Source organism: Engraulis encrasicolus, chromosome 23 (assembly GCF_034702125.1).
Source record: "Engraulis encrasicolus isolate BLACKSEA-1 chromosome 23, IST_EnEncr_1.0, whole genome shotgun sequence".
In the NCBI taxonomy this organism is placed as follows: Eukaryota; Metazoa; Chordata; class Actinopteri; order Clupeiformes; family Engraulidae; genus Engraulis; species Engraulis encrasicolus.
In genome coordinates this window covers 14,263,048-14,287,540 of record NC_085879.1, presented here as the reverse complement: position 1 = coordinate 14,287,540, position 24,493 = coordinate 14,263,048, and the positions used below count along the sequence as shown (strand labels likewise).

At 42.8% G+C, this 24,493-nt stretch overlaps 1 protein-coding gene across 1 annotated transcript in view; it reads left to right on the top strand.

Annotated features, from left to right (window-relative positions):
* Positions 1-24,493, top strand: part of LOC134440475 (Kv channel-interacting protein 1-like) — a 96,441-nt gene that overhangs the window by 56,450 nt on the left and 15,498 nt on the right. The gene's annotated exons all lie outside the window — the stretch shown is intronic.

Here is a 24,493-nt window from a genome sequence, read left to right as displayed (position 1 = left end):
GCTTATATATAGGGCCCTCCTCTATGAATGTATAGGCCTAATGTGAAATAGTAAATATGTAGACATGTATAATAATAAATATGTTGTAGTTTTCAGCCAACTCAGCCTATTCCCTTTGAATGGCTATGCTTTGGTATCATGCCTCTTTTATTATAAACAGCATCCTCCCAGTCAGTAAAGCCCTTTGTAAGGAAACTAAAGCTTGACCCTGAAGTTGCACAATAAGCTACATCCTCAGATGGCAAGTTGCTCAGCCATTCATATTTTTCTCCCAATGAAATTACACTTCAGCTGTTTTCCTCCAAAGATACAGGGATAGCTCTGTAGTGCAAACCACCTATTTTGGAGTAAACTTTTTTCTTCCTAGAGTCGCATCAAACGTTTTGTTTTTATTTACTTGTTATAGTTCTTCACAAGCGCAGAGGACAAAAGTCTTTCAACGAGAAAGAAAAGTAGCCTATCCTCCGCGCTCCTGAGCCATCTGATGCGTCACGGCTATGCAGACACAGTGCACGGGAGCCTCTTCAGGTGTGGATATTTTACTGCGATTGACTCTGACGAAGACGTGGCAACGTCGATAGTCTTGGCACTTGTCCAAATTAGCAGGAAAATATCCACACCTGAAGATGTTCCGGTGACCTCCTCTGTCAGTGTTTATCACATGTTTTCCAATTTACAATCAATTACCTTTCACGGATATCCTGCTTTTACCTTTATGCAGCAGCTGATGCAGCAGCCGGCCTTCTTAAAATAATGACTCAAATGGCTTTTTAAGACACCATAGCCTACTTGTTACGCATGAGCTTTATGTAGGCTATACAACGGTTGGCTTTCTGTCAGCGGAGATCTCATCAAGCGCGGGCTTTCTGATAGCGGAGATCTCACCAAGCGCGTGCTTAATGGGCGCGTTCGTGACGGCACATTACTGCGCAGGCTGCACACGCACACTTTGCCATTTCAATGCATTTTTCCAACCAGAAAGCATGGTAATTTTGCTTTGCGCAATGCTCTGTCATGAACGCGACCAAACACTTGCGATGTCGGCTGAGTTGTGTTCTCCCCCACGAGTCGCACCACTTGCGATATTAATCAATCTTGTTTACTCTCAAAAACAGAACACAAAGGCAAAACTAGAACACATAGCACATGGATGTTAACAACACAGTTTGCAAAGGACGCTTCACAAAGGTTTATAGATGTTTTTGTGTGTTTCAGTTGGTCATATTTGCCGTTAAAATAATAATAATAATAAAAAAACCTCTCACGATAGGCGAGGTCCGGACCTCGGTAGCCTCAAATGTAACTACGGCCATGCCTTGAGCCAAGACGAATCCAACGCACTCTATGACGTCATTTTCCGCCAGGGTAGTTTTCCCGCCATTTTGGATTTTGTGAAATTCAATAAAAATGCTATTATTTCTGCAATTTTTGACCAATTCGCCCGAAACTTGGTATATAGTATCTCTAGACTGAGTTACACATGGGGTCTCAAGGAATATATATATATCTTTTATAGTTTTGCCGTGACAGCCAATCAAAATTCTCGTAAAAGTGGTGAAACAGGAAGTGAGGTCATATCTCAGCAACTGTTTGATGAATTAGGTTGGGATTGTGTCCACACATAGTAATTCATCCCATGACCTACCACAAAAAAAATCAGAACCCCAGCTCAAACTCTGTAGCGCCACCAGCAGGTCAAAATTTTAGCTACATTTTTGACTGTAGCTTTTAAACCATATGCACGATGTAAAATATATTATTATCACTAGAATCCTTGGGCCAAGCCGAATTCAACGCACTATATGAAGTTATGTCAACGCAGAAGGGAAATTCCGCCATTTTGAATTTTGTAAAATTCACTGTAAGTCTATGGTAGCCCATAGAACCATACATAGAAAAATGCTGTAAATTGGCACACATATTTGAGGCAGCATCAACATTACCCACAGCGAGTTATAGGTCCCCAGCCCCAATACTCTAGCGCCACCAGCAGGTGAAAGTCGCAGGTACATTTCTGCTTGTAACTTTTGAACCGCTGGATCAATTTTCATGAACCTGGTATTCCTGGAATCCTTAGGCCAAGACGAATCCAACGCACCCTATGACGTCATTTTCTTCCTGGATAGTTTTCCCGCCATTTTGAATTTTGTAAAATTCACTAAAAATGCTATTTTCCCCGCAATTTTTGACCAAGTCACCCGAAACTTGGTATATAGTATATCTGTACTGAGCTACACATGGGGTCTCAAGGAATATTGGATATCTTTTATCGTTTAGCCGTGACAGCCAATCAAAAATGTCATAAAAGTGGCAAAACAGGAAGTGAGGTCATATCTCAGCAACCGTTTGTCGAATTAGGCTGGGATTTTGTACACACATAGCAGTCCAATCCATGACCTACCACGAAAAAAATCAGATCCCCAGCTCAAACTCTGTAGCGCCACCAGCAGGTCAAAATTTTAGCTACATTTTTGCCTCTAGCTTTTGAACCGTACTCCCAATTTTCAAGATATTGGTACAGAGGTCATCTAAACACTATGTTGCACTCGGGTATGGATTTTCGTAACGATTGAAAAAACTATCAGCTCACAGCAGCCATTCAAAATTGTGGAAAGAATGGAGGGATTTTTTCTCATCTCTCTGTCCCCTCTGCCCCTCTTGCGCACGTTCACTGACACCATTCTCGGCAGGGGGTCTGGACACACAAGAGACGAGGGCTGATGTGTGTGCGTAGTTCTGCTGGCCAATTTTCATAAACTTGGTATCCCTGGAATCCTTGAGCCAAGACGAATCCAACGCACCCTATGACGTCATTTTCCGCCAGGATAATTTTCCCGCCATTTTGAATTTTGTAAAATTCAATAAAAATTTTAATTTTCCCACAATTTTTTACCAATTCGCCCGAAACTTGGTTTATAGTATCTCTGGACTGAGTTACACATGGGGTCTCAAGGAATATTGGATATCTTTTATCGTTTAGCCGTGACAGCCAATCAAAACTGTTGTAAAAGTGGTGAAACAGGAAGTGAGGTCATATCTCAGCAACCGTTTGTTGAATTGGGCTGGGATTTTGTACACACATAGTAGTCCATCCCATGACCTACCACAAAAAAAATCGAATCCCCAGCTCAAACTCTGTAGCGCCACCAGCAGGTCAAAATTTTAGCTACATTTTTGCCTGTATCTTTTGAACCGTATCCCAATTTTCAAAATATTGGTACACAGGTCATCCTCACACCATGTTGCACCCAGGTATGGATTTTCGTAACGATTGAAAAAACTATCAGCTCACAGCAGCCATTCAAAATTGTGGAAAGAATGGAGGGATTTTTTCTCATCTCTCTGTCTCCTCTGCTCCCCTTGCGCACGTTCACTGACACCATTCTCGGCAGGGGGTCAGGCCCCACTGCCCCAGCTCCTGCACCCCACCCCCCACACCCTCCTCACACACACAGACAGACAGAGGGAGAGGGAGAGGGAGAGGGAGAGGGGGAGAGAGGGGGGAGGGAGAGGGAGAGGGAGAGGGACAGAGAGGGAAGAAGGGAGGGAGGGAGGGAGAGGGAGGGGGGAGAGGAAAGAATTTTGAACACCTCTTGTCGTTTGCCGGTGACAGCCAATCAAAATTGTCATAAAGGTGGCAAAACAGGAAGTGAGGTCATATCTCAGCAACCATTAGTCAATTTCTGTTAGGATTTTTTGCACACATTCTAGTCCATCCCATGACCTCCCACAAAAAAAATCCAGACCCCAAGCTCTCTAGCGCCACCAACAGGTAACAGGAAGTGAGCTCATATCTCGGCAGCTCTTCAACGGATTCAAACTAAACTTGGTTTACGTGATCACACTCTCGTCCAAGGAATGCACACCAACATTGGCGAGATTTGGACCAAAGGGGGCGCTGCAGTTTCTTCTGTTGCCGTGGCGGCTCTGGCAAGTTTACTGCTTGGCCCCGCATTGCTGCTTGCAGCTATATTTATTTTTCATCTTCCACTCCACTCTTTTACTCCCACCCACTTCTCTCTCAGTCCGTCTGTCTCTTTGTGTGTGCCGCTTTTAGCTGTGTGTGTGTGTGTGTGTGTGTGTGTGTGTGTGTGTGTGTGTGTGTGTGTGTGTGTGTGTGTGTGTGTGTGGGTGTGGGTGTGTGTGTGTGTGTGTGTGAAATGAAGAGACAGACAGACAGACAGACAGACAGACAGACAGACAGACAGACAAACAAACAGACTGTTCATGTGCAGTATGTGAATCTCTGTGCTTGTGTGTGTGCGTGTATGTGCGTTTGTATGTGCCTGTATGTTGGAGTGTGTCTGTGTGTTTAGTGTATTTCAGTGTGTCTCCCCCTGTCTGGGCTGCCATTAGGCTAGACTGGCTCTTACTCATGCACAGTCTGCTCCACTTGCAGTGGACCGTTACGTCCCCGAGACATTGCCCAATAACTGATGTCTTGTTTACCAACCATTTTCAAATCAGCCTTTTCCCTCAGACGCATTTCCATTCGCAAACTATTTCTCATCTCAGTCGATACACATTTAACCTAAATATATTGTGTTGTTATGTTTTCGCCTGTTTCTAATGGTGGACACCAGCTTCCGCCCACTAGAAAACGTTTAAATTAGGTTCATTTTTTAACATGGAGATGAAATTGACTGTAATGTTTTGTTTTTTTGGTCATTACATTTATTCACAGATGTTGGCCCGAAAATTAAAATGTCACCGCTCTGCAGCGTCTGCTCCCGTTGTTACAAAATCATTACCGCCACTCACTGAGGCCCCATGATGCAGCTGTGTATTCACACACACACACACACACACACACACACATGGTACGGTTTGCGTTGCAAACCGAGACCGTACGGTTTGCATGTCACGGAACGGGGTAGTGGGCAACCGCACGGTGCCCACGGTTTCAAAAAAATAAATAAATAGAGTGACCACCGGCGGACGACGCTATTAAAATCCTACTACTTTTACAAGCATAAAACACAAAGACTACGTAGGATATTGAGTGTGGAAAGACTGATTTCTATCAGCCAACTGAAAGGCATAATGTAACAGCATGCGCCAGCTGACTAGGCTACAGTAGCCTACAAGCAAGTGCAGGTCGGTCAGCAGCGTCACCCTCTCCCCCCTCTCTCTCCACGTTAGCGCAAGTGACTGTTCCCAGCCTAATGCTGACCATTTTAAATTAAATGAACATGAATTTACAAACAATGACAGATTAGCAGAACAAAGTAGACTATGACTTACGTTACAGTAGCCTAGTGTAGGCTATATCCACGTGGCATTGAATGGGGATTCCGGACGGCAAAATGCGAGATAATTGAACATATCCATCAGATTCACTGTGCTGTCCTTAAATGCAATCAACTGTAGGCCTAATTATATGTAGCTAGTTAAACTCTGATGGACGGAAGGGGACTTTGTGCTGTTGCCTAGTTAACATTGATGTTTAACACTATAACAAAAAATAAAATTTGACTGTTTTAAAAGGCTCAGCTTCACAGGAGTTTTGTGAAACATTCTTGTGCATACACTTCTAAAAAACGATCTTTTAAAATTATGTGTTACCTTAACTTTCACATTTTAACATAACATAACCCTATCACTTGTTCACTTAAAATTGAATTTGACTTCTGATTTTACTTCTATGCTTCTCACGGCCGGCAGTTTCATGATAGGAAGCAACTGATTCATAAGCGCAAAACTCGCAGAAAGCGGTATCAAAATAAAAGTCCAATTCGTTCTCAGTGTGTCATTAACCAAAATAGTCATACTACACTGACCTAATGGTCCCATTACCTACAGGAGTGTAGCTGTTTTATTTTTACACGTCAAATGTGTTATAGCATGTAATATTTGAATATTTGTCAACTTAAAAGTTAGGACTTAGTTCTCCCTTTTTGTGAAATAAATGGAAGCATGTTAAAATCATTGATATCTTTCCTCTTTCAGTTGGGTTAAATGAAGTCAAATTCAACATACCCATGATAAGCTTACATTTTCATTCAAATTTTTATATAATACATTTTATTTAAAAAAACAAAAAAAAAAACAAACAGAGCCGTACAAAACCGAAAACCGTGACCTTGAAACCGTGATATGGACCGAACCGTGACATTTGTGAACCGTACCACCCCTAATACACACACACACTAACATACAAAAAAACACACACACACACACACACACACACACACACACACACACACATACACACACACACGCACACACACACACATACGCACACACACACACTTACACACACACCCTTACACACACACCCTTACACACACCCTTACACACACGCACGCAAACGCAAGCACGCACAGGCACGCACGCACACACACACACACAATGACACACAATGACAGGCACAAGCGCTCAATGAGCATCGCACTCTCCGAGAGAGAGCAAACAAGGCTCTCAATCTGTCTGTCGTCGGCACCTAACGAGGCCTGATTGATTCGTCAACATCCTCCTGCGTGCTCTAGTAATTAACCAGCGTGTACCATTGACAGTGGCTGTGTGAATGAATGGATGAATGGAGCAGGGGACAGACGAGGGAATCAAATGTCCCAAGGGCAAAAAACAAGTTTGGGAGCATCACAGCTACAACACAGATTCCATTGTGCAGTGTTAATTCAATGTTGGTACAGCTTTAGAATAATAGTCCCTTAAAAAGCTTTATGAATACTTATTCCACTGAACTTATTATAAACAAAACAATGAAAGTGTTTGTAAATGAGTAAGAGCCAACTTACATTTTCACAGAAGAGTGGGAATTTGCTCCTGCTGTATGAAATTGATGATTGTTTACCTGCCAGGCACTTCTATATTCAGTGGCTTCATGTTTTTGCTCTTTGGAGAACGAACTTCCAGGACTGATGCAACTGTGATGTGTCTGCTGTGTTGCGTAACATAGCATTTATATATCTCATTTAGAAACATTTGTAAATATTTTACTGATTAGTTAATTATTTACAAAGTGCTTCTAAAGCTTTTTAAAGAACATTTTTGTAAAGTGTTATCAACACTTCTAACAGGATAAATACCACCAGTGTTAACTGTTACTCTCTAAGTGTTGAGTTAAGACTGCGCAGTGCGCAATTTACTGTATTTGTTTCAAGTTTTTGCTACATTTATTTCCAGGTAGCTATCTAGGTCTTTGTCACAGACATGTGTGTCTGGTTGGCTCAGGAGACTGATGAATGCAGCCCTTGGATTTATTTATGCAGCCCCATGGGGAACCTTACCTCAGGGTTTGGTCCATTCATTGCTCTATCGATGGATGGATGGATGAATGACTGGATGGATGGATGGATGGATGGATGGATGGATGGATGGATGGATGGATGGATGGATGGATGGATGGATGGATGGATGGATGGATGGATGGATGAGCAGATGGATGATATCACTCACTCAGACTGACTGTGACCCTGCACAGCATTTTGGGCAAATAATTCTTGCTGACTTGCAAATGTACAGCTCTCAGGTGCTCACCGGCGTCCAAGTCCAGGCATAGCAAAGTCAAGAGAAAGAGAGGGTTCGAGGCACTCTGAAATATGGTTGAAAGTCCTTTATTCTTTTGTGGACATCAAGCCGATGTGTTTTGATCTCGTGTGACCTTTCTCAGGGCTAATTAAAAAGTGTAGCCTACCACCCATGATGTTCTTTTGAATCATTGCCAAACACTTTCAGTCCTCTACATAATGCAACTCCACAGAACTCATAACTATATTGGTTGCATTGAGGTGATTCAAAAGAACATCAGGGGTGGGGATAGACAGAGAACATTGGCCCAGGGAGAATCCTACTGGATTGACACTTTACAAGTTGTGAAATTTCCTAGACTAAATGAGGAACTAGATTTTTCTGTCTTTCTATGAAAACAATTCCCCAGAACATTTTTTATATCAGCGGGCTGCCAGATCATCTCAGTAATGTAATGGGCCTCATATACAGCAGTCTGCCTGTCAACCTGTGGAAGTACACTGTAAAACAGCACTGTGGTAATTCAACACTGAAAGAGTTGATTTAAGTGTTGAATTAACAATGCATTTTTTTCCTGTGTCTGGATGGGAAAGACATTCAGAGAGGAGAACCCAGCCGCGCGAAGAGCCGGCACGTGTCCTAACTTTTACTGCCGAGAGAGTCGCCCGTCCGCCACTGTCTGTGTGACACCGTGACAAGCGGAGGCCATAATTTCGCTCCAGCAGTTTTTTAAGGGGTGCTGGAATCGTCCATCAGCCGAATGGGACGACCTTTTCAACCGCTGGAGGAAAAGTATTTTCTTTATGAGTATTCCTGGGCAGCCTTTAAGAATTTATTGCTGCTGACTCCATAATTCATCCAGACGGATATATTCCACGCTAGCTACCCTCTGCTCCTACTGTAGCCTCTTTGCATCAGCTCCCATTGCCTTAGCATTCTGCCTGATGGATGTTGGATGGATGTTGCTTCAGGTTTCACTTGGTTCATGCGGATATATGAAACCGCACTTCCAGCAGCTAGTTTTATGTGATTCACAAATACAATTATGTTGTTATTATTGCTGTTGTTATTTCAATTGTTATTAGATATTCCAGTGAAGCTGCACTTTTCATTTACCCTCTTTGTATCACCTCTCATTGCAGGCGTAACAACTGCACACGGGGCCCCAGGTCAAAATATTTATAGGGGCCGCTATACGGCCTGCCAAGGTCACAATAGAGTCCCTCATGAGCAGTCCAAGAGGGCCCTTGACCCTGGGGCAAATGCCCTGCTCACCCATAGCTCTGTCCCTGTTTCATTGTGAACTAGGCAACATTGTCAAGTTAATTAATCACCTCGACAAGTCAGTTGAAGCTTACATGATTCATTAACAGGCAAGCAAAGGCTCCTGACTGCCTCAGTGTGGTCTCAACCCCGTGCAAACGTCTGTAGCATCTCTACATATGAGTAAGAGTGAGAAGGATTGCCTTTGAAGCCATAAGAAACCCTGGCTTTATATATTTCAATAGTGCATGATTCCTCTGGGATGAAAGGCTTTCAAAGTGTAAGTGGCTTAAGGTAAGATAAGACAAGGTAAGGTGAGATGACTTTATTTATAGTACCCAAAGGTGGATGTGGTTGCAGGTAAAAGTCATAAAAGCTTGCACAAACAACACAATATTAATGACAGGTATTAGGCAGGTATCTCAAGACTGAGCAGGGTTTTACTGTAACACTCTGCTTGTTAGAGCAATGAATGTTGAGCAGAAATATAGCCATTTCTTTTTTTGCGGTTTTCTGACCACAGACCGCAGATACAGGCAGGTGGGGTGTTGTATGCCCGTTACTGTAATGACTCATGTAAGCATCGACTTACTCACGAAGGTGATTAATTAACTCGAAAAATGTAATTACACACACACACACATCAGGGCCGGTTTGTAGCATAGGCCGGCTAGGCGGTCGCCTAGAGCGCCATGTGAAGAAGGGGCGCCGAAATGGCGCTCTCCTATGCGTAATTTTGCGATATGAAGTTTTTTTATGAAGTCGCAATCAACAAAGAGTGGCGAAAGCGCTCCTCACGGCAAAGCGCCACTCAGCCAATAGTAATATCTCTTCCAACTGTCTCTGGGAAGTCTGTGAACCAATAAACAGACAGTTCTGAGAAAGGGGGCGGGACGAGTAACAGCTTGCGGTCTATTTTGAATTTGGAGACTCACTCGAGAGACAGAGGGGGCAAGCGCAAACAGTAGTGCTGCTCTGCTGGATGGAGATTATTATGTTCTCATTAAACCACTCATTGCATGATGCAGGAGTTTCAGAGGGTGTTTTGGAACTATGTGATTTAATCAGCAACCGTTTGTGATTATGAGGTTACTATTTGGAATTAGAGAGAAAAAGAGCTTTGTTTTTGATCAGAGAAATCGCTAGTTAGCATGCTAACATTAGCCAAGTATGCCAAGCAATGCAATCCAGTAAAGTAGTTAGTAGCCTACTCACTACTCACTAACACCCACCTGATATCATAATACTTGCTTAGGTTGACAAGCAATGTAAAGTAAGACTGGTGCAATGTTTAAAACAATTTTAGCTGCCATATCTCCTTCCATCCACATGAATTACCTGCTTGTTGTAAGCTTAAAAAAACATTAATTTCCAGACCAGAATGACATAGCCTACATTAATCATGTAACAGAACCATGCACAGCAGACAAGTGAGGCTATTTACTATATTTTGTATATTATGAAATTCAATAGCGTGACAGCTCTTCTCCCTTTCTCTCACCCTGTCCCTCCAAACACATAGATAGCCCCCTTCTCATTCTCCTACTCACAAATGCACCACTATTTCCAGTCCAGAAATGAAATTGGTTTGGAAGACAGCACAAATGTGTAGCTTATTAAAATTGTTATGCTGCCATGCTTTGTGATGCTGTAGATAGGCCTAGTGTAGATCAATGCAGACCTCCTTGGTAGGCTTATTGTCTACACATGCATTTTACATGCAAATGTACTGTATCACTCTCCTGGCATTTCAATTTCACGTTACAATTCAAACACATTGATAACCTCCCTCTCATCTGGGGTTGGGGGCCCCACCACCATCACATCCAACACACCACACAGTGAAGCTACTTTCATGCGACTCAATCTGATGTGTTGGTTGCCTGTCAAAAAGAACCACAAATCCATTTGATGAAAAACGGTTATTGTTCTTGATGCTATTTAGTTAAGCTTACTAAGGATATTAGTCTTGTGTTCTGTGAGGTATAAGAGAGATTTTTTTTTTCTTTCAAAGGTGGGGTGGGGGGGGGGGGGGGGGGGGGGGGGGGGGGGGGCACCAGAAACCAAACTCGCCTAGGGCACCAAATAAGCCAGAACCGGCCCTGACACACATGCACGCACGCACACACACACACACACACACACACACACACACACACACACACACACACACACACGCATACGCATACGCATACGCATACGCATACGCATACGCATACGCACACGCGCGCACTTGAGAACCCAAGTGACCAAGCCCAGTATGGATCATTTCCCAAACCTGCCCCATCTCTCTCTTCCCCTCATTTACTTCACAAATAAAGACATACAAAACAGAAATTGAAGAAAATTATGATAAAATGATGGAAGAAAATGTTGGGTAACACTTAACATTACAGATCGGGTATGGTTGTTTCGCTGTTGTTACTTGTAATAAACAGTTATTGCCACCAAATTACACATGAGCATTGTAATTACACATTAAATTGAAATTACTATGAAACTACCACCTTATTAGCGATCAATAATGTAAAGTGGCACCAAATGTTGCCTAGTTTGCCTTTAAAACGTCTTGTTGTGAACACTGTAGGAACACTAATGTTTTGCAGCATGACAGGAGAACATTGACAGCAGGGTGCAATCCAATGACTGATCGTCTTCATTTGGGAGGCAGACATGGTGTCTTGGCTGCTTATTGCTTTTGCAAATAAACATTCAGTGCAATCAGATGAAAACCCTTCCATTAGTGAACACACACACACACACACACACACACACACACACACACACACACACACACACACACACACACACACACACACACACACACACACACACACACACACACACACACACACACACACACACACACGGATGCGGCCGCATGTACACACACACGCGCGCACACACGCACATACCACACACGCACACATACACATACACACACATAATTTATACCCCTATTACCTTGTAAGTGATATTTGAGGGATGTTTTGCATGTTGGCCACCCTTTAATGAAGGCATGCATGCAGGTGCATGTGTGTGTTTAGAATACTAATGAATGTGTGAGAGGAGCAAATCCCTGTGTGTGTGTGTGTGTGTGTGTGTGTGTGTGTGTGTGTGTGTGTGTGTGTGTGCGTGCGTACGTACGTACGTGCGTGCGTGCGTGCATGCGTGTGTGTGTGTGCGCCTGTTTGTGTATGTCAGCTTGATAATCAGTGGTGTAGATTACTGCCCGTGCTCTCAGGCAAAACCCTCCAACAGACCACCCCAAACACACACACACACACACACACACACACACACACACACACACACACACACACACACACACACACACACACACACACACACACACACACACACACACACACACACACACACACACACACAACCCAACTCCCCTCCCCTCCCCTCCCCCCTCGGCATCTTATTTGCGGTGTTAATTTGTGCAGTGTGTTTAATGCCACAATCGATATCCCTCCATGTGTTCAACAACATGTGTGTGTTTGTGTGTGTGGGCGTGTGTATATGGATGTGCGATGTGTGTGTGTGTTTGCACGTACACGCGCGCACGTGTGTGTATGTGTGTGTGTGTGCGTATGTGTGTGTGTGCATGTGCGATGTGTGTGTGTCTGTGTGTGCGATGTGTGTGTGCGTTCGTGCATGCATGTGTGTTTTTCATATCCCAGTGTGAGTGTATGTGTGACAGCGTGAGTAAGTGCAAATATATAGCATGTGTTTGTGTGTGGCTTGCCTTGTAATCATTGATTAAACGCGCTATGATCGGGCCTCAGGGGATCGTAAGTAAAGATAGTATGTGTTATATGTTCTCCATGAGGGAGACTGTCGAAATGGAGATCTGTTCTCCGCACTCCTTCCCTGCTAGTAAGAGCCACTGCTGTAAGGGGAATTGTGGTTGTAGTGAGTTAATCCACTCCACTAAAGAACCCTCACTGCTAATAACACACTGGCAAGGAGAGAGAAGAGAGAGAGAGAGAGAGAGAGAGAGAGAGAGAGAGAGAGAGAGAGAGAGAGAGAGAGAGAGAGAGAGAGAGAGAGAGAGAGAGAGATACAGTATATACAGAGATACAGAGAGAAACAGAAAGAGAGACTAGAGGAGAGAGAGAGAGAGACAGACAGACAGACAGACAGACAGACAGACAGACAGACAGACAGAGAGAAAGACAGATAGAGAGGGCGTGAGAGAGAGAGAGACAGCAAGATCCAGAAACAGAGACAGTTAGAGAGAGAGAGACTAAGGGGAGGAGAGAGGAAGACATAGATAGACTGGCTGAGAGAGAGAGAGAGAGAGAGAGAGAGAGAGAGAGAGAGAGAGATACAGTATATACAGAGAGAGACAGAAAAAGAGACTAGAGGAGAGAGAGAGAGAGAGAGAGAGAGAGAGAGAGAGAGAGAGAGAGAGAGAGAGACAGACAGACAGACAGACAGACAGACAGACAGACAGACAGACAGACAGATAGAGACAGCGAGAGAGAGCGAGAGAGAAAATAAGGGGGGAGAGAAAGAAAGAGATAGATAGATTGGCAGAGAGACAGACAGACAGACAGACAGATAGAGACAGCGAGAGAGAGAGAACAAGCACAAAGACTGAGACAGAGAAGGAGGCGGAAACAAATATGAGCTAACACAGTCAGACCACTCATCATCTCCATGGTAATGTGCAGATTATGCTAATTCAGATTAGGCGGTAAAAGGAGGAAAAAAATATCAGGAAGGGATTAACGAGATGAGTGGCATGTGCAGCATCTGAATAGCAGACAAAAAGAATGGTAGTGTAAGCTACGCAAGGAACCGAGGGAGTGAAGACAGGGATAAGAAAAGAGAGACAGACGGATGGAGTGAATCAGAAAGAAGAGGTGGAGAGTGGAGAGTGAGAGAGAAGGTGCGAAAGAAATAGAGAATTGGGAGTTGGGTGTGTGAAGATTACGTATTTCTATATCTGGAATAACACCAGGTGAGATTGGTGAGAAAGTTGAAGGAACAGGCAGATTATATGTTATATGTGTACTATATGTGAAATACATACAAGAGAGAGAGAGAAGAAGAGAATTGAGGGACAGAGAGAGAAAATGAGTGAAAGAAAATCAGATGCACAGATACGCAGACCAGCATGGAGAGAAATCACATGGAGAGTGAAAAACAGAGAACACAGCCCAATAAATAGAGAGTGACAGACAGGCAGACAGACGGACAGACAGCATCGATGCAAATAGGAATCGACAGCTAAATAATGTCATCTCTAATCCCTATTTTATTAGTGGCAGCCTAATAAACATTCCATCACTATAGCAATACAGGCAGAAAGATTGCTTGGCTCTAACTTTCCGATTCGCTGAGGAAATTATTGGAGGCTTGTGTTATCCTGTGTTTTTTGTCGGTAAGTAGATGATTGTGTTGTTGGTTTGTTTTGTTTGGTGTCTGTGGTGTCGTGTCTCCTCTGTCTCTCCCCCTTGCTCCTCTGAATTTGCTATTTATTAGAAATGAAATGGCCTTAGTCGTGGCTCTATTTGTAAGGCACTGTACCGATACGCCAGGGTCCCAGGTTCGAATCAGGACCAAAGTCGTTTCCTGATCATCCCCCGACTCACTCTCACACTAGTTTCCAAGCCCACTCTTCACTGCACTCTTCTAATAAAGGCAGAACCCCCCCACCCACAAAATAAAAATACACAGTATGTTTCACTCACACCTTACAAGCAACTGTACATGGCCAGTAACAGCAAAACAACACATTTTGACAATCCAATTTTCGCCACTGTGATTGCACACAGTCCAAGACAGAGAACACCAAATTGCATTTCGATGTAATGAGTAAGCTAGGGGACATGCCTACAGATGTTCCCAGGGGGTATCAGTGCATGGGTTTCACGGTACCGTACCCTACCTCAGTCACAAGGCGGGCAGTGGCGGTGCTAACGCTAAAATTGCCAGGGGGGCCGAGGTTGGACCAATTTGTTTTTAGGGGGGCCCATTTAACGAAAAAAGCAGATCTAATATTCTATTTTAAATATTTTAGTTGATATGTAGATATTTCAGTAAAAAATTATAATGACCATTGACTGTTTAGTACAGGGGCCGCACAGGGGCCAGGAGCAATTCTACAGGGGCTGTTGCCCACCCTTGCCCTCTGGCCCCCTTGGCCCTCTGGCCCCCTGCCCCCTTGGCTCTCTGGCCCCCTGGTCCCCTGGCTTGGGTGATGTGATATGTGAATTAGAGATGCACCGGATCCTGAATTTTAGGATTCTGCCGGATACCGGATCCACTGCTTAAGACCCTGCCGGTTCCGGAACGTTACCAGGTCCTACGAAAGGGTTGAAACACATAGCCAACTCACACACCTGGGCCCTTTTTATTATGTTGGCGCAAACTATTTTTAAGACTCATTGGCTTACTGCCACACTGCCTTCAACGGCCGCTTCCAAAGGGCTTTCACTCCATGCAGCGATTGGGGTTGTGAAAGACTGACTGAAAAGCCTAGGCTACGTAGAGATGCCCCAGATCCTGATTTTTAGGTAACTGCCGGATACCGGATCCACTGAGAAAAGTAGAGATGCCCCAGATCCTGATTTTTAGGTAACTGCCGGATCCGGATAGTCTGAAAAGCCCTATTATCCTGCCGGATCCGGAACAGGATCTTGGATGCTGTACATCTCTAATGTGAATACAGGACGGTGGAATAGTAGGAAGTAGATGAACCAGGGAAAGGTCTTAACATGTCCAATGTGTCTGGGTCTGGCCCTCACCTCTGTCTTTGTCTTTTGTATATCTTACTGGCATGTACTGTATATGTTTACACTTTTCGTTACTTCTGTACGGTCTGTTAAACCGGTTGGTGTTGCATTCATGGTGCTGCAACCTCCCTGTCTCCGAGACTAACTTCTCCCTGGTGGAGACTAATAAAGAAACCTAATCTAAGGATAGGCAAATGTGCTGGTCGCCATCCTACCACCCCCCACCCCAAATAGACCTCTTGGTGTTGTGAATCGAAACCACCGACTCCCCCCTTGCTAACCAAGCCAGACTACTTAAGCGCCAGGCCACGACTGACAATTACCACGGGGCCCATGACGGTGGCATTTTCTGAATGCCACAAGGGGCTTTCTCGCCTGTCAATCACCTGTGAATACATGCATTTTGGACGGCCTAATACAGACCGCTCTCTGCACCTGCCAATTGCAATCAATACCTGGCTGGCTGCCTGCCTGTGGACCCAGCGGCTGGTCTTCCATACCAATGGCCTTGGCTTACCCCCTAACACTAACACAAATGTGTAAACAGACAAACTCTGCACTCTTGAGACAGGGGGCACCGAGGCCATCCGGATGATGAAGAAGAAAAAAAGAAAATCAATTTATTACACGTGGCTTTGCTATGTTACACCAATGGTCTTTCTCTTGCCCCTTACACAAATGTGAAAACAGCTCTGTACACAACAGATACTACTGTGGGTAGTGAGGTGTAGGTGAACCCTGGCAAAAACAAAATACGATAATATGGCCTTATTGTTATATGAAGTTAAAGCAAGTTCCGGGAAAACACGGATGTGCATGGAATTTGACTCTCAAACTTTATTGTATTATTATTACATGATAATACAGTACAGTGGCCTTGCTTTATCCTTCACAAATGTTACTGTATAAAGGCTACTGTATAAATATCCACACCGGGCCTGTACTATAAGCATACTCTGGTTTGCATGGATTATTATTCCTTTTTTGTTGTCTTAACGTGTCGGCCTAATGCTATTTTCTTGCACTGCTTTTAACTCAACCCAAGTCTTTAGATATTTGTTTTAAATGTACTGTTTCAAGAATGGCAATGACCAAGTCGTGAGGTAGCTTATTAGGCTACTAAAGGCTCTGTGTAACGTCGTAGTAATGCAGTTCTATGGCAGTAAAGCCTTTTCAACGACTATTATAGCATTCAGCTGGCTAAACAGTGTGAGGCTACAAATACTACTGTTAAACATCATTACATGCAGTTAATTGATGTGGTAGGCTCCGTGAAATAAAATGTAAAGACTAAACGAGATGACGAGGCGGCCTAAATGCATCAACAGCCATTCCTAACTAAATTAAGATGCCCCACATATTTCTCTGTTGCCATGGCTCTGATCAAGTCTGTCTCCTGGGCATTACTCACCTGTCAGGCAGCAACAGCCTGTATTGATTTTCAGATGGTATATCTATTGGTGATGCATCGTGTATTTCAAATTAGTAAAGGGAAAAATAAACCCTGCGTTTTATGACACATGAGAGAGAGAGAGAGAGAGAGAGAGAGAGAGAGAGAGAGAGAGAGAGAGAGAAAGAGAGAGAGAGAGAGAGAGAGAGAGAGAGAGAGAGAAAGAGAGAGAGAGAGAGAGAGAGAGAGAGAGAGAGAGAGATCAGTGGAGTTATACTTATAGAGCATGATGGCTGGGAAGCAGTGCAAAGGGGTTTGGAGTGGAGTGGGCAGGTTTGGTTTTGGAAAGCGGTGGGGACGTGCGTACATGTGGCATCCTTCATCACAGAGCATAGTGTCTGTTTTTGACGCCACCTTGTCCCAGAGAGAGCGAGCGAGAGAGCGAGAGAGCGAGAGAGCACTGAGTAGATGGAGTTGGTCACTCCAGTATCAGCAGCTGCCCTCTGTGACCATGGCCTGAGGCCCAACCACACTGAGGCCACAGAAAACAAAAAACAAATTAACAAAATGAAAGTCAGTCCCATTGGTCATTGTGATTACAGGGCACAGCACAGCACATGGTGCACACAACAACAGAAATCAAGCTGTGGATTCCACCCACCACGCACTTGCAGCAGGGGGAAGCCACATACATTGTGCATTTGACAAAAAAGATAAAGAATTCGCCAGGGAAGTGACATTTCACATTTTTTCACAACACATTTCTATGGCTTTCTCTGATATTCTTAAATGCATAGTCTTGAGCAGAGATATATATAAGAGTGATTCTACGATTCCCCTACGCTTTTGGCAAAAGCAAAATGTCAATTATCAGTATTTTTTTTCAACTAAATGACCTAGATGTTTACATAGTGTATATATTTAAGTTTCCAAACAAACAAATTGCCAAGCTTAATCTTAAATCATTTGATAAATACTCTAATGAAAGCGAACATTTGCTTAATTATTTTGTCAACAGTGTTATGGACAAATACTATGTCATTTCAAACATATATAAAAATACTACAGAGTTGAAACAATATATGTTTGAAAGTGCTTATGTCCCTTAGCAGTAATGTTGTCATTAATCTGTGCAACTGATATAGAAAATGTGATTGTTGAGCTTCATAAGTAGGATTTTATGAGTCACTGTGATACAGACTGACACATTTTTCATCATAAATCCCTGTAACGTCTGATTTGAATATAGTCACCCTCCTTACACAAGACTTCCTTCTCCAGAGATAATCCCTAGTGTAGGTTCATAGGATTTTTCCAACACATAAGGGATCAATAGCGCAAAAACACTTTCAAAACAGTCAACGGTGTTACTCAACGGTGTTACGGTCAACAGTGCAGGGGAACAAGTCGACACTTTTTTAGGAGAAAAAACAGAGCAGACAAACCCATCTCCCTAGAACACAAATTATTTTGTTTGTTTGTCTGTCAATATGGATATAAATTGGCAAAAACATACTCCTCCTCAACTGTCATCAGTGTTGCCAGATTGGGCTGGTTCCCGCCCAATTGGGCTGCTTAGGATGGCCGGGTGCGGGTAAAAATGGCATTCATCAGAAAAACCTTCCCACTGCCATATAAATCAATAGAATTGGGCAGGTTTTTAGGGCGGATTTTGATCACTTTTTGGGCTGGAAATCATCAGCCTCATCTGGCAACCCTGACTGTCATACTTAATTGTAACACCATTGACGGTAACACCGTTGACATTTCAGCCATTTTTATGGTGCTGTGCTACCTGAGGACCTCAGAAGTTCCACCACAACACCTTAATCAATTCATGTATCTGTTTGCTTTATCTGTGTTTTTCTACATGTGATTTCTAATTCAGATTCTTATGAATATGTTGATAACACCGTTGACAGGCAATTTTCCCGCTATGAGAACATGAAAAAGAATGGATTAAATTATGGAAGGATGGAGCTCAAAATTTACCAAAAAGTCTTCCCGTATCCTGCCAAAGAGGTTATGACATCACGTGATGTTATTCGTATGGCCTAAGACCAAACCATTACTGATTTATGGAGGAGGTTTCAGACCGTGACACGGTTAACACAGTTTTCGTGGACAAACACAAAATGGCAAATTTCATGTATAATGGAAAGGACAGTGGTCTTTCTGACAGTTTTGTCATATTGTGATGATTACTGTGAATCAACATTTGCAATTGTCTTGGGCAAAACAAGTTTCTTTACATGCTAATATGAAGACTGAATCTGACATTTGGAAAACAGGACGGCATGAAAATGCCCAAAACCAGTATTAAATATTCATTCTTGCTGAGGGAAATAATGCTATGTCTACACTTTCTGTATTATATGAAAGATAAATGTTTTCTAATGTCCAAAACATCATTGGATGCAGTTAATAGTTAGTGGAATTGCCAAATAAAATCCACGGACTTAAAAGTGTAGGCGAATTAGAGAATCACTCATATGTATTTGCAAGTCCTGATACATCATTGAGCAACCACTATTCACAGCAGGTGAAGAGACCCGTATCTTGTGCGCATCTTGACAAAAAGATAGAGAATCTGTCAGGCAGGTGGCTTAACACAGTTCTGTGCCTTCTGATATGATTTAAAGCATACTCTTGGGCAGGGAGATGTGTTTTTTAAATCCTTCTACATCATCACTATGAGCAACACATACACAGTCTCACAGTTCCCTTGTTGTTTATATTATGTCTTTGTCCTCCATCTAGTGGTAGACATTACACATTGCAGTAGTTTATGGTTGCGCTTGTCTGTGTCCAGACATGAGGGTTAGTAGACTTTTGTTGGTGGATAGACTTAATTGCCACCATACTACACACAAGGAAGGGGATAAATCAATGCACGCACCTCAGCCTAAACCGACTTTATGTTTCAGGCTTAGTGGTTGAATCGGTTGTACTGAAACTTCTATTATTGTGAATCCAAATACAGTAGGCTATTACATCTTAATATTAAAATCATTGTTTTGCTAATTAAATCTGTTTAATTCATCAGAATTTGAGGTTTTCTTTCAAGAGTTCATGCTGCCCATTCACAAATGTTACCTTTTTCACAAATACTTAGCAGCTCCATTCAATTCAAATCATTCCTTATGAGTGGGAAAATTGCTCTTTTCATGCATGAAAATGTGGATTTTCTCCATGTCCACCATTTAGGATTTAAATAAACGTTTTTAGCAGAAAACATTATGTTATTTGGTCATACTAGTAAATGTGAGTTTATTACTTAGTAAATATTGATGAAAAGATCAAATTTGGCAGCACACTTTGAGGAGCATAGTTGCAATACCTACTCTGGCCACCATCCTATGATGTGCAACTTTAAAAGGTCCAGTATGTAATTTTAGTCATTTGTTTTTACAAATTTGATCAAATCATTCACAATTCACAACTAATATGTGCTGGTCTGACCAAAGCACAGTACGTTTTACAACCAATTATTGTCTATTATTTGTCATTCAAAGTGATGGAGAACAGCCAATTATTCATGCATGAAAACTGTCAATTTCTAAGTCATAATGAATAGGCCATACCTAGAAATTGGTGGCAGTGGGAAATATTCATGAAAAAATAACAAAAATGGGCAGCATACATTCTCTCGAAATAAACTGGGCCTGCTACATAGGCTACACTCTTTAAAGGTGTCTGTGCCTACACACTTCAGTCTAATTGAGGAGAAGATCCCTGTTATCAGTGGCGATTCTAGGGTCAGGTGGGGCCCCAAGCGAAAATGCAAAAGACTGAACATTTGAACCAAAATCACCACTACTGTAGTACAGTATGGGCAGTTATTCACTAGCTAGGGGCTTTGGGGCCCCAAACGGCTGCCTGCCTTGCCTGGTGGCAAGATGCGCCTCTGCCTGTTATCTAGAGTCTAGATTCTAGAACGTTATCTTCTTTTTCTTTTTCTTCTTCTTCTTCTTCTTCTTCTTCTTCTTCTTCTTCTTCTTCTTCTTCTTCTTCTTCTTCTTCTTCTTCTTCTTCTTCTCCTTCATGTGCATTCGCCTCCAGATTACCGTATACTGTGATGTTTGACTCAGCTCATTCTAACAGTCGATTACAGTTAGACCATTGGGTTAGTGCAATAGCACAGGCAGAAATAGGTGTAAGTCACCTACTATAACTACAGCGAGCCCTTCACAGCTGACCTCGACCGCTGAACTTCAGCTCCCTTAATGAGCTCAATCTATCAAACCTTAACAGGGGCTGTTTGCTCTCATGACATAATGCCTTTGCCAACTTGTATTCAGAGACAAAAATCCTTTTCCAGTGTCTGTAAACAAAGTAGACGAAAGTATTTTGGTCAAACCCATTTTTTTATATTACAGTGTCTGTACATAAAGTAAAATGATGAGACTGAGTAGCCTATATATTTTTTGAATAAAGGTTTTAACGAAATATCAGTTCATATGCATATCATTATGTCTTTGCAAGTTTGTATTCCGATACAAAATTATTTTTGTAAAGTTGTCAGCAGAGAGAGTAGATACTATATACTTAAAGAATCTCTGGTGTCAGCAAACAAAGTACAGCTACGTATTTTTTTGCCAGAAACGTTTTGAGAAAGTATCCAAATATATATTCATCATTATGTCTTATCCAGTTTACTCAGACAAAATTGTTTTTCAAGGTGTTTGTCAACAAAGTGCAGTTACCAGACTTAGATGTTATTATAAAATTGTGTTTTCAGCTAATATCAATTCATCATTATGTCTTGCCAGTTCATACACAAAATTATTTTTCTAACGGTGCCCATAAACAAAATACAATTACCAGACTTTCATTTTTTTCCCCAGAAATGTGTTCAGGAAATCATTATTCATCATTCTGTTTAGCAAAATTCCTCCTGATGTTTTTGCATTATGTACTGCTGTGCTGTTGTGTGGGAACAAGGTGAACCCCTCATTGTGTGCTGCACTGCTGCTGTGAACTTCACCTGGGTTCAAATCCCACCAGGGAATGCAGTCTTTCTGGGATAGTCAAGGACACACTGTAGGCCTGTATCTGCATGTGAACACACACAGTTACGCACGCATGCACTCACACACACATTATGCATACTGTATGCATGTGCAAGCACGTGCACGCACGTGCACGTGCACGCACACACACACACACACACACACACACACACACACACACACACACACACACACACACACACACACACACACACACACACACACACACACACACACACAGTACAGTACTTTGCAAAACTATAGGGCTCATATTAATTCAGATGAGACTGAATTTTAATCACCAACCAGCATTAAGAGGCACAACTCCACTGGGAGACATACACTACAAGTCTCACTACAAAGTGATGAGGTATGATGAGTGAAGAGTTAAGACTTGGCTACTGAGGGGCCCTATGGTATACTGTATATGTAGCAGCATTTCTAAGATGAAGTACAATGAAGGCAGCCGGGCTCCATGCTCTCTTCAAAGGAACCCCTCACACAGCTGACCTGAAGAGGTCACACCATATACAGGAGCCATCATGCTGAATCCTGCAGGAAAGAGCGAGAGAGGAAAGAGAGAGAGAGAGAGAGAGAGACAGAGACAGAGACAGAGAGAGAGACACAGAAAGAGCCAGAGAGAGAAAGAGAGAGAAAGGTTAACCTGGTACCGTCCGTCATAGTCTGAAGTGAAGGTCAGCAGAAGGAAGGCTGTGTGTGTGTGTGTGTGTGTGTGTGTGTGTGTGTGTGTGTGTGTGTGTGTGTGTGTGTGTGTGTGTGTGTGTGTGTGTGTGTGTGTGTGTGTGTGTGTGTGTGTGTGTGTGTGTGTGTGTGTGTGTGTGTGTGTGTGTGTGTGTGTGTGTGTGTGTGTGTGCGTGCGTGCGTGCGTGCGTGCGTGCGTGCGTGCGTGCGTGCGTGCGTGCGTGTGTGTGTGTTTGGGGAGGGGTACTGTAGTTGTGCTGGAGGTGGTATCGTAGGGCTTATATAAAGACAACACAGCTGCTGAAAAAGAGACAGAAGAGAGATGGAGAGATGGAGAGAGGGATGGACGAACTTGTCTTTGGGTTGGTTGCTGTAAATAGTTACTTGAGGAAAGTAGGAAAGGAAGAAGAGGAGGATCAAAAGAGGAAGAGAAGACAGGAGAGAGTAAACGAAGAGGGAGAGAAAGAAGAGGAGGAGGAGGAATAGGAGGAGGAAGAGAGGAAGGCGAATACAGCGGAGAGTTAAACCAAGAGTGTGAGGAAGAAGAAGGGGAGAGGAAGGAGGACAAGGAGGAGGAGGAGGAGGAAGAGAAGACGAGAGGAAGAAGAGATAGGGGAGATCCCCTGGATTGGTTCCCTGGTCAGATGGACTGAGTGAGAAGTTTGGAGTGGAGGATGGAGAGGGAAGAGGAGGAGAAGGAGGGCGATGGGCTCCATACTCTGGCCATCGTCTTCATGCTCTTCGCCGCTCTGAAACTCCTTTACATGCTCGGGTTGATGAACAGCGAGGGTGAGTTCGAGAACCAGAAGTCGAGGCTTTTGTTTTGTCGTTTAGAGTTAGTGCAAGCTTGCACGGCTGAAGCAGTATATGTAGTTTAGTTTTGTGTGCTGTGGTGTGATGTGCCGCAACTTTTCCAGTGGGACTTGCACTTCTGAGAATAAGAATCAAGAGTCAAGGCTTTTATTTTGACATATGGAACAAAAAATCTTTCACAGCTAACATGAGTAATGAACTAACTAAAACAATGTGTGTGAGACATAGTCCAAGCTGATAATGTGTTGTGTGTGTCCACTGAGAAGATACACTATGGTCTAATGATAACCATGGTCTATTGGAATGTTTGTTTATCTTATTTATCTTAAAGGGGTATGCCACTATTTTGGGGCTTAATACAGTTAAAATCGTTGGCTGGGGTTTATAAAGGTGGTAAAGTGTCTTATTTTTCATGTAAGCCGTTGCTTTGCTTTAAGACAAGTTAAAAGAGGGAGCATGTCGTTAAGCTAGTGAAAGTCAATGGATCCGTGTAGCATGCTACAATGCTACACGGATCCATTGACTTTCACTAGCTTAGCGACATATTGCCTCTTTTAACTTGTCTTAAAACAAGACAACGCTTAACATGAAAAATAAGACACTTTACCACCTTTATAAACCCCAGCCAACGATTTTAACTGTATTAATCCCCAAAATAGTGGTATACCCCTTTAATTGGAATTTGTATAGCAGGCCTGCTTCGAATTCAATATACATAGTTAAGCTAGTCAGATCTATTTTTTTGTACAGATAAAGCACTCTAAGAATAAGAGCAAGGTAAACAAAGCAAGACTAAATCAGTCATTGCACTTCTTAGCCACTGGAAACTTCTCAAATCATTTGATTGACAGATATTTAATTTGTGTTAAAGTTTGTGGGCCTATGAAATTCAGTCAGTGAGCGAGCACATCAAAAACGTTGTCAGTCCACATCAGGAAACTGAATCAATGCCTTGTCTTCTGATTGCTTGTACTTCCCCTTCTTCACATTACTTTCACAAAGTACTTCCCTAATAAACATTTCTTTGTCATTCACATTTAATCACACTGGGAGAAAGCTTCAAAGGGGAA